Genomic DNA, 15,000 nt, shown 5'->3' on the forward strand with positions numbered 1-15,000 from the left:
CACTATTTGCCATGTGGGAGATTTTCTTGCTACCGTTTTATCTTCCTCTGATATTCCGTACAGTTGTCTTCAATAAGCAGACTATTGTATGGAAGCATAGACAAAGAGGAGGCGATAAAGTCATCTCCAGACTGTACACCGTTAGCCCGAAGGATGAGGAAGGATTTTACTTGAGACTGTTGTTGTTGCACGTTCCTGGGGATCGAAGTTATGAGGATATGAAGACAGTAGATGGTGTAGTCTGCAACTCATTTATAGAAGCTGCTCTCTTAAGAAATTTAGTTCAAAATGATAAAAAATGGTACAATTACATAGAAGAAGCGCCCCTTACAAGTATGCCATTTCAGCTAAGACAATTGTTTGCATTCATTTGCATCTTCAACACCTCAGCTAACTCTTTGCAGCTGTACCACCAGTTTGAGGAGGAAATGATTAAGGATTTCACCAGAACTAACATTCGAGAGGAGGCCATCCAGAGAGTATTAAATGATATTGAGTCAATACTGCGAGTACATGGGCTGTGCGGCAGAGATTTGCATCTTCCAGTCCCAGCATGAAGTAACTGCTGAAAAAAAAACAATGTTGAAGGATTTGATATTGAGCTGCACATTGCATTTTTCACTGAGGCTCAGCGTCAAGTCTATGAACACATTACTGCAGCCATCAATGATGATGAAACACAGAGTAGATTCATTTTCCTCGATAGCCCTGGAGATACGGGAAAGACTTACCTGTACAATTTATTGATAGCTTCTCTAAGAAGACAAAACAAGTGTGTCCTTTCCTATGCTTCTACAGGCATAGCTGTTGATTTGCTTATCGATGGAAGGACTATTCATAGTGGTCTCAAGCTACCCGTCCTATTGCATGATAGTTCCACCTCTCACATGACAATCCCTTCAGAGTTGGTTCATCTGAGACACTTGACAATAAGAGGTCCAGTTTCATATTATATATATATATACATGTATATATATATATATATATATATATATATATATATATATATATATATATATATATATATATATATATATATATATATATATATATATATATATGTATTTATGTATGTATCTTGTGAATGAATTTGCTTTGAATGGATTAAGTATTGCGCAGAAGTGAATCCAATTTTCACTGCCAATCAGATATAACACCAAGGGAAAAACAGAAGGACGAGATGACCTGAAACCAACCGCACTTCAGTTTTCTTTTATACGAGTTGACCTCCTCCTGGGAGGAAGTTATGATGAGAGCAAGGGGTCCTTCACTCCCAAGAGTCAGGACTCTCTTTTTCCTAACTGTTGGATGGTCGATAACTCTACTGAGTTCATCCGTTCTTTGTCAGGTCACTCTTAGTGTCGCTGGTAACGTGTAACCCAGTACAACCTATCGAATAGTTGGGACGTTGGTGACTAAATCGGCAACTCTACTAAGCCAACATGATGAGTAGGGTAGTTTTCGTGGGATACCAGGCAGGACCGAAGACACCCCTTCAAATATACATACATACATGCATGCATAGGAGAATTTACGAAAAAAACAACAACAGACGAGGACAGGTGGTGTAAACAACAAAAGGATGTATTAGTTTAACGCTCGCGAATAGAGAAAGTCTTTAACGTTTCGAGCTACGCTCTTCAACAGAAAGAATAAGGAGAAAAAGAAGGAGAAAAACAAGGAGAAAAAAATTTAAATGTCGTGGTCAGCGATCTATCATACATACATACATACATGCATACATACATACATACATACATACATGCCTGCATACATACATACATACATACATACATACATACATACATACATGCGTACATGCATGCATACATACAGATAATATCAAGTTGACTAATCTCCGCATGACTTAAATTGTTGTGGGTGTGTAGGACATTTAAATTTTTTTCTCCTTGTTTTTCTCGCTGGAAGTATCTGTCTCTGCTCCTACTATCTGATGAGCTGGACGTGTTCAACAGTCACATGATTTCAAGTCATGTGGGAATGTGTAAAACGGTTATGAATAATATATATGCAACTCTTATCAAATGGGTTGAGTACTATTTTCTTCTAATTATTCCTTCACTCGTATTACACACACACACACACACACACACACACACACACACACACACAGATACACACACACACACAGATACACACACACAGACACACACACACACACAGACACACACACACGCACACATCACACACACATACCACACACACATACATACATACACACACACATCATAGGTATGAGTGAATAACTAGTGATGGAAATGAGCGAGGTGAGAGATGGATACGTTGTTGTGAGGCAAAGAATATGATTATTACGAATACAGGGTTTATCGAGCACCTTAGAAGAATTTACACGTAGAAGAGCCCTGGTGAAACCGGATTGATTATATCTCCATCAATGACAAATTAGAAGGATCAGTGGAACATAGAAAATGATATCTAGAAGCAGAGTGTGGGAGCAGCCATGTACCAGTAGTATGCACACTCCAATATATAGACGAGTTAAAGAGAGTAAAAACTACAAAGAAACTGGATTTTGAGCGGTTGTATAAGCCAGAGGTGCTGCTGAAGTATTCTATCAATGTAGAGAACAAATTTAATCAGTTAATTGATGATGAGGAGGAGATTGCATGGGAAATAATGAGAAACACCTTAGTCGAAACAGATCAGGAAATTCTGCAAAAGAAAACGAATAAAATTAATAAGAAATGGATTTCTAAGGAGATCCTTTCAACGATGAGTTAGAGATAGAAGAGCAGGGACAAGGAATCAAAATAATATAGGGAGCTGGATAGATTGATTAAGCGGAAGAGTAGAGAGGCTAAAAAGACCTGGCTTAATGGACTCTGTGAAGAAACTGAAAGGCAATTTCCGGTAGGGTACAAAGTATATTAGAAGATAAACGAGATCTCTCGCAGAAAGCCAAAATGCTCAAACTCCTCAAATGATGAGGAAAAGCAAAGCTACTGGGCTAGATGGAACTGTCATTGAGATGATAAAAGCATTTGAGGAATATGGAATTAGAAAGTGACAGATGTAACAAACAAGATCTACGATGATGGGAAATTTCCAGATCTGAATAATTCCATCTTTATTGCACTCCTGCAGAAATCAGGAGTGGTGGACAATGAATAATATCCTGCGATTAACTTCATGAGTCACGTTACATGATCATTCTGAGAATTTTACTCCTTCGGGCAAGAAGCAGAATAACACCTGAGATTGGAATGGAACAGTTTGGCTTTGTAAACGGTGCTGCTACTATGAAAGCTATTTTTGTATTGAGAATGGTCACGAAGCGGGCGGTGGAGATGCAAAAAGACGTTTTCATGTGTTTCATAGATTCCACAAAGGCCTTCGACAAAGTAAGTCATGACAGGTTATTTAAAGAACTCTGTAACCTTAAGCTGCATGGGAAAATCCCCGAATCTCACAGGGCCTGTATTGAAATCAATCAGTATACACAGAGGTGGATAGAGAATGCAGTAAACACACTAGCATCAGTAGAGGGATTAGACAAAAATGTGTTAATTACTATAGCGAATTAAGCATAAGAGAACTGGAGAAGAAAAATGGTGTTAGAGTAGGAGTCAGAAACATCACAAAAATAAGAGAGGCAGATGGCACAGTCTTACTTGCCGAATTTGAAAAGGAATTTCAGACTTCTAGATGTAGTGGTCATAGAAAGTGAGAGAAAGGGTATGTTCGTAAATTGCAAGAAGACCAGAGTGTATGGTGGTGACAAAGAAGGAAAGCCCAAAGTGCCAGCTGAAAGTGAACAGTCAAATCATTAAGCAGGTAGTATCCTTCAACTACCTTGGAACTTTGATCATAGAAGATGCAAGATGGGTGAAGGAGATAAAAAAAAAAAAACGAATAGTGCAGGAAAAATCGGCATTCCCAAAATTGTATAACATAATGAGAAACCTTACTTTGAGCAAGATCCGTATATTGAACTGTTATGTCTACCCTGTGCAAATGTATAGAAGTGCGGCATGGTCTATAACATCAAGAACAAGAAAGTGCTTGGAGAACTTTGAAATATGGTTCTTAAGGAGATTTTTGAGGATAGCATGAATAAAGTGTCGAATGAAGTGATGTCCCAGGTTACGGTAGATAAGAAACTATGGATATAACTTGTTCATATGGTATGTATAAATATCTACATATATATTCTTTCAACACCCCATATTGAAGACAGCAAGGGGAAATTATTTCCCTAAGCCAGAAATCGATCTATGGGTAACCCTTCTTTTTAAAAACCTGATTGGTTCACGAACCTGCTTTCAACCTGTGCCAACGGAGTAAAATAATATGTGGTTTATAGAGCCATTAGCGTCTATTTCAAGTATGTTGGTGTGCCTATCCACACCCTTTTGCTATAATTATATCTATATAATTATATATCGGCATAAATATTTACCTAAATGATGTTGACATGCTGGTGACGTGATAGAATCATTAAATGGTTTTATCCCTTCGTGAATGAATGAATTAATCAATTATATATATATATATTTGGAGGGCGTGTGAGAGAGAGACTGAGGAAGAGAAAGAGAGAGAGAGATCGTTTTTTTAAATGCAGACGCTTGGAAAATCTCCTTCGATGTTTCCTTCCAGCTGTCATGGCGGTGACACCGAGAGCGATCTGTTGAAATACTTTAGCAAATACTTAAGAACACAAAAATTCTATCACCGGTTTTTATTTTTTTTTATTGTAGCTGGGTCTCAAAGGACCCGTTTTCCCCGGCAACGGGAGGCGGGTTTCGAACTCAAAATGTGCTTTTGCGAAACAGGTACCACAAGGCTATTTGTACGACGCTCTACAATTCCGTAAATATACTACTGCGTAGTGATACTTTATCTAATATCTCATGCTTGTTTAAGTCAGTGGAATGGACTGGGGCCATGCTGGAGTAGGGCCTTAAAAGCGCTTTTAGTCGAAATAATTGACCCCACAACTTATTTTTTAAGCCTGGCACTTTTTCTAGCGGGATCTCTTGCCGAACTGTAAAGCTAATGGAACGTGCAAAAACCAAACACTGATTCTCATCTGCGTGTATATACGTGCATGTGTGTGTGTATGTGTATGTGTGTGGCTAGGTGGGTGGACAAACAGCGAAAAATAGACATGCATAGACACACATAGATATGTATGTATGTATCTGTGTGTCTGTGTCTGTGTACATACACACACCCAAACACACACACACACACACACCCAAACACACACACACACACACATCTATTCTCTTATGCTTTTCAGCCCAGTTGGACTTCTACTCTGCTTTTGCTTACCACATTCACTCACAAGGCAGAAAACACTTGACAAAGCTACCACGCAGTTGGACTGAACCTAGTGCAAAAGACCGGATATGATCATAGAGGACAAAATAAACAACCCTGAAAGAATGAAAAGCAAAGTCGACATCGGTAGAATTTGAACACAGAACGTGAAGACGGACCAAATGCCACTGAGCATTTTGCCCGATAGGCTAACGTTTCTGCCAACTTACCACTTTAGTAATGATAATTTTTTCTACTAAAGGCAAAAGGTTTGAAATTTTGGAGGAGAAGACTAGGCGATAACACCGACCCCAGTGTTTCACTGGTACTTATTTTGTCGACCCTGAGAGGATGAATGGCAAAGTTGACATCGACGGAATTTGAGCTCAGAACGTAAAAATAGACGAAATGCTGCTAAGCATTTTGCCCGGCATGCAAACGATTCTACCAGCTCGCAACTCTACTTAGAGTTAATGATAATAATGGCTTCTAATTTTTGGCACAAAGTCAGTAGTTTTTTTAAGCGGGAAGGAGCAGTTTGATTACCTTGTTCCCAGTAATTGTCTGGTACTTTATTTTATCGACTCTGAAGTTGGCCTTGGTGGAATTTGAAATCAGAACGTAAAGAGTTGGAAGAAATGTTGCTAAGCAGTTTTTCCGGCGCGTTAAAAAAGATGTTTGCCTTTGGTCTGATTTTTTCTTCTGTTTTACTATCAAACCTTAACAAAAAGACCTTAGACAGAAAAACTGTATGTTTCTATGAAGAGGATGGGGGATTTTTGGAGCGTTCGCAAATCTGGCTTGATGCTGAACTGATAGTTGTCCTTTTTTTCTTCTTAAATTAGACTCAATGCTCCTAACTAATATGACTTTCCCTTTTGCTTCTGGGTTACTTCACATTATTGATATATCGTCTTTTAATTAAGCATAAATCAAAATATTGTCTGCTTTTATGTCTGCAATATTTTCTTTTGCAGGAATTACATCTATTATGAATCTCCCTCCCCCTTTCTCTCTTTCTCAGTCTCCCTCTCTCCACTTCCCCCTCTCTCCACTTCCCCCGTCTCTCCACTTCCCTCTCTCTCCACTTCCCCCTCTCTCCACTTCCCCCTCTCTCTCTTTTTCTCTCTCTAACCCCTCTCCCTTATTTGTCATGTATGATGACATCTGGTTTACAGTGTTTGATTATTCTGTCGTCTGAATGTCAAAATAGAAATAGAACAATTGGTTAATCAGGTTCATTTAGAGTGTTTTCTAGGACACGGTTATAGCTTTTCTATAAAGTGTTGTATCGATAAGATGCAAGGCCTAAAATTCAGTTGACAGTGGGTTGTTCAATTTAATTAAACCGAACGCATGACTGGTTCTTTATTTTGTTGATCCCGAAAATATGAAAGGCGAAGTTGACTTCGGCAGAATTCGAACTCAGAAGGTAACAATTTAGAAGTAAAATTGCAAAACAGTTTTTCTGACGCTCTAACAATTCTGAAATTCCACCGCTAGAAATTTCAGGAAACGGTTAACCGATTAAGTCGACCACAGTATTTCCCTGGTACTTTTTTTTCTTCACCGACCTCCAAAGGATGAAAGGCGTTTGAACTCAAATTAAAAGAGCTAGAATAAATGCTGCAAGACATTTTGTGCGACGCTCTGTAAATTCTTCCAAACAACTTATGCGTCTGTTATTCTAGTACCTGATACTACTAATTTCTTCCGCTAAGTAGCGGGTAACGGCGGCCCATCGGGGAATGACCCCCCCGCGAGGTGGTGTGACTACTGCAGCGAGTGTCGCTGGAGCAGTCTCCATGCCAACGTCATCGTGGTCATTACCACGGGGCGTGACTGAGTTCACCACTTGCTCTGGGATGTATGGCCCATTCACCTCCCCCTCCATCTTCTGCTGCTTTACTCCCCAATTTTTCCTTTTCTTTCTTTTCCTTTCTTATGTTTTCCTTGTTTCATAGTATCTAAATGTTGTAATAAAATTAAGGTTATAGGAGAGTATATCCGGAGGCTACAGCTAAAGTAATCAGATATAAAATATCTGCCTGAGTGTGTTTTTTTATTGAATCGTCTGTGACTTAGTTTCACTAACGGATACTGCTGAAGGATTACCAAAATTAGTCATAAAAATATAAAGGCTACTTAGCAAGAGGACTTCAGCGACAGACAGGATAAGAAAGAAAGGGCAGGTCGAAATAGAATGGGCGAATAATATCACGTTTCCTCATGCTATAAGATGTTCCGGTTTATGCAACCTGTTCATATTTTAGTTATTTTTCATCTTTTATTTGTTTAAGTCATTAGATTCCGGCCATGCTAGAGATACGCTTTGAAGGGTATCGACGAATAAATCGACCCCCTAGTACTTAATTTCTTTTAAGTCTGGTATTTACACTACTGGTTTCTGTCTATCTAACCGCTATGTTACGAGGACGTAAAGAAGCCAACACCGGTTGTCAAGCAGTGGAGGTGGTGGTGAGGGACAAACTCAAACATAAAGGCATGTAAGTAATTTATTTAGTATAAAACATAATAGTATAAATTATTTACATGTTTTCAAGTTATGGAACAATTTGTCGTGAGGTTATAATTTTCTTTTTGCAAAATAAAATTTCATCAAACTCTTTGTCATTTATGACCTTAAATATATATATATATGAATATATATATATATGGCTGTGGTCATGCTGGAGCATGTATATGTATATATATATGTATATATGTATATATGTATGTGGAGAATGGAGCAACAAATACAAGAAAAAGCAATACTGTTGGACTAGTTAGCCGCTGTTTTATTACGTGGAGTCATTGTGGAGGTTGAGGTTATGTAGTGAGTCATTGTGTATGTTATGCAATAGTCATTTACGTACGTTTCAATCAAGCCAGTGGTGTGCGAAATATAAATATACGACGCATCCCTCAATCATAAAATCACGTGGAGATGCATTTGACTAAAACTGGAACAATGAGCTTAAATAGCACCCATCCTACAACCCCTTACAGGAAGACCAACACAACTCCAACTAAAACGTAAGGCTTCCTTTACCTATCGCTACTACTACACCACCACATACATTAATACACCCACTAATCACTTCTCCTACATTTCGCACACCACAAACTCTGAACACACTCCTCAACATTCTGATGAGATCTGCCAAACCACTGGCTTGATTGAAACGTACGTAAATGACTATTGCATAACATACACAATGACTCACTACATAACCTCAACCTCCACAATGACTCATTACCTAACCTCCACGTAATAAAACAGCGGCTAACTAGTCCAACAGTATTGCTTTTTCTTGTATTTGTTGCTCCATTCTCCACATAAATATAATTATAAACTACGGTTTAAGCAGTAAATTACCTGCCTCTGGATGCCCTCTTCCCAAGACGGTACCCGTACAGGTGATCCCCAGGAGTGCCTCCGGATTTAAACATCCCCTGGTTGCTTGGATGCTTCAGACTACCCCTGAAGGATCGAGGCAAGCCTATCACTTACCTATATATATATATATATATATATATATATATATATATATATATATATTATGTCTATTAAGACCTAAATTGTTCTCAACATGAAATATAGCAGCATACCAAAACGTAAGCGGGCAAGGCATTTAAATTCACCTAAAAAAGCATTCTTAAACAGGAACCGGTTTCGGATTTAACAAATCTTACCATTTGTCCATTCCTCTTCAGCCTGATTAATAATATTTTACCCATTACCCATGTTCTCATACTGAATATATACGACGCAGTAAATATTTTCTGCAGATATATTCCTGGAATTAGCGCGCCAAAACGAAGACTTTTGAATTTTACCATTAAGCTGTAATTAGCAGAACCATATGCACGCGCACCCATGGCGGTGGGCAACTCTGTATACGATTCTGATGATTGCGGTTACATTACAAATCAGGCTGAAGAGGAATGGACAAATGGTAAGATTTGTTAAATCCGAAACCGGTTCCTGTTTAAGAATGTTTTTTTAGGTGAATTTAAATGTCTTGCCCGCTTACGTTTTGGTATGCTGCTATATTTCATGTTGAGAACAATTTAGGTCTTAATAGACACAAGATGTGATCTATTTCTAGTACATTAATTGTTCACGTTAGTGGTCAACGTTATTTTTTTAAAAATGTACCTTAATCCCCTGAGATTCTGAATCTCTTTGATTCTTTAGATGTGCTGGCCTCCTGATAATTAATCGATATTAATTAATATATGATTATTACCAGATTTTATAATAATTATATATATATATATATATCATAAATATACAGGGATTAGCATTGAGTTGCTTCTCCAACATACTGAAAATTTAGAAATAGCAGTCAAAGAACTACTGATTCTAGACTACAAATTTTTCTCTAAAACGAATGGCAGAGAAAAATTTGTAGTTTAGAATCAGTAGTTCTTTGACTGCTATTTCTAAATTTTCAGTATGTTGGAGAAGCAACTCAATGCTAATCCCTGTATATTTATGATGATAAATGGTTTTACCGATAAAGGTTTTTTCATACTGAACTACTTGGCAAAATTGTTAATTATTAATTCTATTACTAATTGACGATTCCCTGCCCTTATTCTTGTATATATATATATATATATATATATATATATATATATATATATATATATATATATATATACATACATACACACACACACACACACACACACACACACACACACACACACACACACATATATATATATATATATATGTATATATATATGAAAATGAGATGATAAAGGAATAAATCTTATGAACTTCATTTGCTTACAGCTGTTACTGCTATGAAATGCAGTGAACTCATAGCTGAGTGCCTGAATAACATCTTATAGCTACACTGGAGATTCGAATGCGAAGTGCAATTTATTTGGGAAAAGAATTACATTTATCCATATATATATATGGGGAAAAGCATAAACCAATGAGAAAGCCTATGCAGTTGTGTATAAAAATGGTCATATCCGAACGGCAATTAAATCAAATAGTTGAAATTATGTATATATACATGTGGTCACGCACTCAAATATATGCGCGCACGCGCGTGTGAATATATAAATATATATGTATATATATATATATATAAATATTGATATTTAGCAGATGTAGCAAAATGACTCAAGGTCAGAAAGTTTCGTGCGTTGGCACTTATCAACACATGAAACTCTCGAACCTTGAATTACTCTGTTGCTTCTGCTAAATATAAATAAAAATATACATATACTCATATTTTGAGTTCTATTTTTCTTCTTTGCATCACCATTGAATAAACTGGACTCCTTTACTACAAGCTGTGACCTTGTATTAATATGTTATTAATTGGGCACATCTTGTTTGCGTGAGTGCGCTATTGGTAATGTATAGTCATAGTTAGAGCAGCGGTAGGTGTCGATGTAATTTACTGCTTTAACGCTTATATTTTCAAAATAATGACTAATTTCGTAAAATGACTTGTTATTAGTATTAAGCTGGCGTCATGAACATAAATTAGCATGAAAGTTTGATGGAAAATTTAAAAACAAAATAAAGTTTACATCATAGAATCACAGGCGGTCTCGGACAGCTTGATATCAGAATGGTTAAGAAGCAGCAACGCTATGGAATCGACAACTATCAGCAAATATGGTATACATACAATAATTATAGTTTAATTGGGATTATAATTCAACAATAGTTATAATCTAGCAATAATTATAATATCTAGGGTGGTGTGTTGGTAGAATCGTTACTGCGTCGGGAAAAATGATTAGTGGCATTTCTTCCGACTTTAAGTTCCGGGTTCAAATGCCGCCGGGGTGGACTTTGCCTTTCATCCTTTCGAGGATCGAAAAAAATAAGTACCAGCTGAGCACTGGGGTCAATATAATCGATTTGCTCCCTCCTCTGAAATTGTTGGCCTTGTGTTGAAATTGCTATTTATAATTTCTTAGTGCTTTTACGAAATGATGAAATGAATACTAATTTTCAAAAGAAAAATATTTATTACCTTTAAATAAAATTAAATAAACGAATTTCTTACTTGTATAACTCCTCACATAATTACTGTCATTTATTTCCTCGTCGTCGTCGTCGTCCTCCACCACCACCACCGCCACCACCACCACCACCACTCTTCCCTCCCATCCCCCCTTTACCTCAATGATTCATTCTTTTTTACAGTGTGCGTGCGTAGCGGTCTTTTACTCATTGCCTGTCACCAAACCCAGTGTGTGCTCTCATTTTGCACCTCTTATGCTAACTCACTGTATCTCTCTTTTATTCTTCCCCTTCTGTCTGTTTGATGTAAAGCACAACTGGAGTAATCAATCAACCAACCAAACCATCCGAACCCAACCAACCAACTAATCAAACCATACACCCACCCAGCCAAACACCCGCTCACTCAACCAGCCATGTATGTATGTATGTATGTATGTATGCATGTATACACACAGATAGTTATACACACGCATATCTTAAACAGTGAATGAGTTAAAATATAAACCAGTTTTAAAGTGCATTGAAATAGCCGTCTCTGTACTTTCAAAACATTTGTTTACAATAGCTACATTGAACAGACAAGTACTTCAACTTCAGATCGTCTAATTATGCATCTACAAGTAGAAGTCCTTGGCGTATATTCTAGAGTACAACAGAAAAATAAAAAAAACTAGTTAGAAAAGCACTCGAAAAATAATTTGTATAGGATTCACCAAATACTAGATGATTTTAACATGGACGATATATGTGAATAGTAAAATATAGCGCGCGCGCACACATACACACATACACACACACACACACACACACACACACACACACACACACACACACACACACACACACACACAGAGTTTCACTTTATTCTTGAGCTCTCTCATATGGCGAGTAGCAATGACCACCTCATCGAAATCTGTCTGTCTGTCAATCAATCAATCTATCTATCTATCTATCTATCTATCTATCTATCTATCTATCTATCTATCTATCTATCTATCTATCTATTTATCTATTTGTCTATCTGTCTATTTGTCTATCTGTCTATCTATCTATCTATCTATCTATCTATCTATCCATGAAAGCATATAAGTATATAAAAAACGGAAGAAAACAGGAAAAAACATTTAAGAGATTGTAGAACTCGCTTCCTCGGGCACGAGAGACTATAATTATGTATGTATGTATGTATGTATGTATGTATGTTTGTATGTATGTATGTATGTATGTAAGTATTGTATGTATATGTGTATGTGTGTATGTACGTATGTACGTGTGTATTTGTATGTATGAGTATGTGTATGTATGTATGTGTGGGTGTGTCTGTATGTATGTACGTATATATGTGTGTGTATGTATGTGTATATGTGTGTGTGTATGTGTGTGTATGTATGTATTAAGCACGTTCTTTTATTCTTTTAGTTGTTTCAGCCATTTGACTGCGGTCATACTGGAGCACCGCTTTGAGGGGTTTTTAGTCGAACAAATCGATCACAGGACTTATTTTTTTAAGCTTAACACTCACTCTATCAGTCTCTTTTGCAGAACCGCTAAGTTATGGGTATGTAAACACACCAACAACAATTGTCAAGCAGTGACGGAGGGGTGGGGTCAAACAGACACAAAGACACACACACACATAGATATATCATTCAACTCCGGTAGTAGTTAAATAATATTCTTAAGTCCACAATTTACTTACACGCAGCATCTTTCATAGCTTGTGCTAATTCAGTTCTTAACCAAATGGAAAACCATTAACATTTTTGAAGACACTGGTCCCTAGCTACATTTTGGTTTTAGTCCAGTAGAGAAAAGTTTAATTTGTAGCGACGTTATAGGAGAGTAAGTAACGCCACCAATCAAGTTTAGATCTAAACAACTTTTTTTTAATTTTAAGAGCAAAATATATTTATCTTAGCGTCAATGATAGCAGAAAGCATGAAGAATTTCATAGTTTTCTTTCCAAGAAACAAAAAATTTGTATCCAAAAAGTTTTGAGGTAAGATATCATGAAAAATTATAAGGCAAAAATTTGGATTTAAGTAAAATTAACTTTTCTATTCTCAAAAGCAAACTATATTTTAATTAAACTCAAATGATAGAGCCCAAGTCGAGGAATTTCATGGTATCAATCTCATGCAATGAAGTTTTAAAAGAAAAAAGTTATGAGTGTTTGTTTTTCAAATTTGAGGGTGATAACATAGTTCTATACTTTTTTATGAATATAGTTCTAGGGGACTTTTGATATATGTCACCGGTATCATAAAGGTAAAGAAAAAATTCTCAACGACACCGCTGATTGACACATTTGACACATTAGTAATTAGCACAATAGCATAGCCTGGAAAAAAACATGATTACGTGGAAAAATGCGAGCAAGAGAAATAATATTCTTTGGATTATAAATCTGGAAACGTACAGGACAAGTTATTACACTTGGAAAATTTCAGGTCAAGCTATTACATCTGTTAAAGTACAGAACAAGAAAATTTTTACTTAAAATATTGCAGCTAAGGATAAAATATTTCAATTGAGTTATCTTTTATTTTTAATAGAAATAAGTAATAACAAATAGAAGTAATAACTTGTAATAGAATTTTTAGTTTTAATAAAAGCTAATATTTTCTAAATCTAAATATTCTATAGGAAATTTTCTCCTTAGCTGCAATATTTTAAGTAAAAAATTTCTTATTCTGTACTTTACCGATGTAATAACTTGTCCTGATTTATAATCTTCAGAATATTATTTCTCTTGCTCGCATTTTTCCATGTAATACATATATATACGACGGGCCTCTTTCAATTTCCGTTTCACAAGACTTTGGTCAGCCCGAGGATACCACGATCTCATTACATGGGATTAAAACCGGAACCATGTGGTTAGGAAACAAGCTCATTACAACACAGCCACGCCTGCACCTATATATATATTTATACACACGTGCGCCCCCCCCCCCCCCCCCCACACACACACACACTCACACTTACGTATATTACATTATTAACTTTAGTTTTATCACAAGAAAAAAAAAATCATGACATTCCCTCTATCGCTTAAAATAACATCACTACCACTACCACTACCACATTCATTGCACCAAAGTAGTTTGTTTTAGTATTCCTATATAAAGGAGGACAAATTTAGGATGTAAGCTCATTGCATTATGCCCTTGTTTCACTGACGCTTGGTAAGTATGATAAATTTTACTGTTTTGAAGGTTGTTATCAGTCCTTAAGCACAGCAACTCACTTTATCTCTTTCTTGATCTCTCTTCATGTATGTGTGTGTGTGTGTATATTCATATACAGGGTGCGATGGGTAAATTATCACCATTTCATATTTTTAATTTCGCGCATGCGTATGGTTTGTTTTTGCTTTTGTCAGTATAGTAGGGTCAGTTGGGCATCGTCTGTGAGAAAAACAGCTCTATGATGCAATCTAACCTGCCAGAAATTTGGAAACGACATGCTCTACTGCTTGGCCTTTGCACCGGAAGCTCCAATACGAACATTTCAGAGTGTTTGGGCTTCAATCTGAGGACAGTGCAATCTGAGGACATGTACCGAGAGTGATAAAAATCAAACATCCAGCCAACATAATTGTGTTGAATAAATTTACTCTTTAGTATTTCAAAATATTCTTATGTAATTTTGGTACGTATATCTGTTAAAATGAGATGTCACTG

The 15,000-nt window shown here is 36.6% G+C and overlaps 2 long non-coding RNA genes across 2 annotated transcripts in view; one reads left to right on the forward strand and one right to left on the reverse strand.

Annotated features, from left to right (window-relative positions):
- Window positions 1-15,000, reverse strand: part of LOC149134697 (uncharacterized) — a 151,497-nt gene that overhangs the window by 135,237 nt on the left and 1,260 nt on the right. The gene's annotated exons all lie outside the window — the stretch shown is intronic.
- The window catches only part of LOC106871072 (uncharacterized), an 11,353-nt gene continuing 8,917 nt past the window's right edge, over window positions 12,565-15,000 (forward strand). The window contains exon 1 of the long non-coding RNA XR_001409623.3: window positions 12,565-14,502. This is a non-coding gene — a long non-coding RNA (uncharacterized LOC106871072). The remainder of the gene's footprint in view (window positions 14,503-15,000) is intronic.

Source organism: Octopus bimaculoides, chromosome 7, assembly GCF_046866305.1.
Source record: "Octopus bimaculoides isolate indiv1 chromosome 7, ASM4686630v1, whole genome shotgun sequence".
Lineage (NCBI taxonomy): Eukaryota > Metazoa > Mollusca > Cephalopoda > Octopoda > Octopodidae > Octopus > Octopus bimaculoides.